The sequence below is a fragment of the Triticum aestivum genome, chromosome 1A, assembly GCF_018294505.1.
Source record: "Triticum aestivum cultivar Chinese Spring chromosome 1A, IWGSC CS RefSeq v2.1, whole genome shotgun sequence".
Lineage (NCBI taxonomy): Eukaryota > Viridiplantae > Streptophyta > Magnoliopsida > Poales > Poaceae > Triticum > Triticum aestivum.
In genome coordinates, this window is record NC_057794.1 from 562,471,998 (window position 1) to 562,475,448 (window position 3,451).

The window sequence follows — 3,451 nt, forward strand, 5'->3', positions numbered from 1 at the left end:
CTTTGAAGCACAAGTGTGGAATAAGGATAGTAACATTGTCCCTTCTCTCTTTTTCTCTCATTTTTTTCTTTTTTTTATTATTTGGGCCTTCTTTCTTTTTTCTTCTTTTTGGCCTCTTTTTTTGGTCTGGAGTCTCATCCCGACTTGTGGGGGAATCATAGTCTCCATCATCCTTTCCTCACTGGGACAATGCTCTAATAATGATGATCATCACACTTCTTTTTTACTTACAACTCAATACTTAGAACAAAATATGACTCTATGTGAATGCCTCCGGCGGTGTACCGGGATATGCAATGAATCAAGAGTGACATGTATGAAAAAATTATGAACGGTGGCTTTGCCACAAATACGATGTCAACTACATGATCATGCATGGCAATATGACAATGATGAAGCGTGTCATAACAAACGGAACGGTGGAAAGTTGCATGACAATATATCTCGGAATGGCTATGGAAATGCCATGATAGGTAGGTATGGTGGCTGTTTTGAGGAAGGTATATGGTGGGTTTATGGTACCGGCGAAAGTTGCGCGGTACTAGAGAGGCTAGCAAATGTGGAAAGGTGAGGGTGCGTATAATCCATGGACTCGACATTAGTCATAAAGAACTCACATACTTATTGCAAAAATTTATTAGTTATCGAAGCAAAGTACAACGCGCATGCTCCTAGGGGGATAGATTGGTATGAAAAGACCATCGCTCGTCCCCGACCGCCACTCATAAGGAAGGCAATCAATAAATAAATCATGCTCCGACTTCATCACATAACGATTCACCATACGTGCATGCTACGGGAATCACAAACTTCAACACAAGTATTTCTCAAATTCTCAACTACTCAACTAGCATGACCATAATATCACCATCTCCATATCTCAAAACAATCATCAAGTATCAAACTTCTCTTAGTATTTGATGCACTTATATGAAACCTATATTATGCCTAAAAGCAAATTGCCATGTCGTTCTAAAGGATTCTCAAAATAATATAAGTGAAGCATGAGAGATCAATTATTTCTATAAAATAAAACCACTGCCGTGCTCTAAAAGATATAAGTGAAGCACTAGAGCAAAAAACTATATAGCTCAAAAGATATAAGTGAAGCACATAGAGTATTCTAATAAATTCCAATTCATGTGTGTCTCTCTCAAAAGGTGTGTCCAGCAAGTATGATTGTGGTAAACTAAAAAGCAAATACTCAAATCATACAAGACGCTCGAAGCAAAACACATATCATATGGTGAATAAAATATAGCTCCAAGTAAAGTTACCTATGAACGAAGACAAAAGAGGGGATGCCTTCCGGGGCATCCCCAAGCTTAGGCTTTTTGGTGTCCTTGTATTTTACCTTGGGGTGCCCTGGGAATCCCCAAGCTTAGGCTCTTTCCACTCCTTGTTCCATAATCGATCAAATCTTTACCCAAAACTTAAAAACTTCACAACACAAAACTTAACAGAAAATCTCATGAGCTCCGTTAGCGAAAGAAAACAAAACACCACTTCAAGGTACTTTAATGAACTCATTATTTATTTATATTGGTGTTAAACCTACTATATTCCAACTTCTATATGGTTTATAAACTCTATTACTAGCCATAGATTCATCAAAATAAGCAAACAACACACGAAAAACAGAATCTGTCAAAAACAAAACAGTCTGTAGTAATCTGTAACTAAAGAAAACTTTTGGAACCCCAAAAATTCTAAAATAAATTTCTGGACGTGAGGAATTTATCTATTAATCATCTTCAAAAATAATTAACTAAATAGCACTCTCCAATAAAAATTGGCAGCAATTCTCGTGGGCGCTAAAGTTTCTGTTTTTTATAGCAAGATCAAAAAGACATTCCCCAAGTCCTCCCAACGGTTCTACTTGGCACAAACACTAATTAAACACAAAAATAACAACAAAAATAGAGGCTAGATAAATTATTTATTACTAAACAGGAGTAAAAAATCAAGGAATAAAAATAAAATTGGGTTGCCTCCAAGCAAGCGCCATCGTTTAATGCCCCCAGCTAGACATAAAAGCGAAGATAGATCTAGGTATTGCCATCTTTGGTAGGAAATCCATAAGCGGCTCTCATAATAGATTCATTATTATTCTAAATCAAAAATAGACAAAGGCATTTCATTAGGATCAGTAGGATCACTCTTATTAGCAAACATTTTCATAAGTTCATCCATCTTTCCACTCAAAACATTAATCTCTTCAATTGGATGCACTTTTTTACTAGTAGATCTTTCAGTGTGCCATTGAGAATAATTAACCATAATATTATCTAGGAATTTGGTAGCTTCTCCTAAAGTGATTTACATAAAAGTGCCTCCCACGGCCGAATCTAAAAGATTTCTAGAAGCAAAATTCAATCCGGCATAAATTTTTTGTATAATCATCCATAAATTCAATCCATGTGTAGGGCAATTACGTATCATTAATTTCATCCTCTCCCAAGATTGTGAAACATGCTCATGATCAAGTTTCTTAAAATTCATAATATTGTTTCTAAGAGAGATGATCTTAGAGGGAGGAAAATACTTAGAGATAAAAGCATATTTGCACTTATTCCATGAATCAATACTATTTTTAGGCAAAGACGAAAACCAATCTTTAGCATGATCTCTAAGCAAAAATGGAAATAGCTTAAGTATAACAATATCATTATCCACATCTTTATTCTTTTGCATATCACACAAATCAACCAAATTGTTTAGATGGGTAGCGGCATCTTCACTAGGAAGGCCAGAAAACAGATCTCTCATGACAAGATTTAGCAAAGCAGTATTAATTTCACAAGATTCAGCATCGGTAAGAGGAGCAATTGGAGTGCAAAAAAATCATTATTGTTGATATTGGCAAAGTCACACAATTTAGTATTATCTTGAGCCATCGTGATGAGCAAGCAATCCAACACACAAGCAAACAAGAAACAAGCAAAAGAGGCAAACTGGAAAAGAGGAGGGGAACGGAAAGAGAGGGTGAAAGGAAAAGAGGGCGAATAAAACGGCAAGCGTGAAGTGGGGGAGAGGAAAATGGAAAATAATGTAATGCGAAGGATAAGAGTTGTGATGGGTACTTGGTATGTCTTGAGAATTTAGAGAAGATTCAAATATTGTTCATAGATAGACTTGATCATAAACCCATAATTCATCAGATCTCGACAAATACACCGCAAAAGAAGATTACATCGAATAGATCTCCAAGAGAATCAAGGAGAACTTTGTATTGAGATCCAAAGAGAGAGAAGAAGCCATCTAGCTACTAGCTATGGACCCGAAGGTCTGAACTAAACTACTCACATATCATCGGAGGGGCCATGGAGTTGATGTAGAGGCCCTCCGTGATCAATGCCCCCTCCGCCGGAGCTCCGGAAAAGGCCCCAAGATGGGATCTCTTGGGTACAGAAGGTTGCTGTGGTGGAAATAGGGTTTTGTGGTGCTCCTG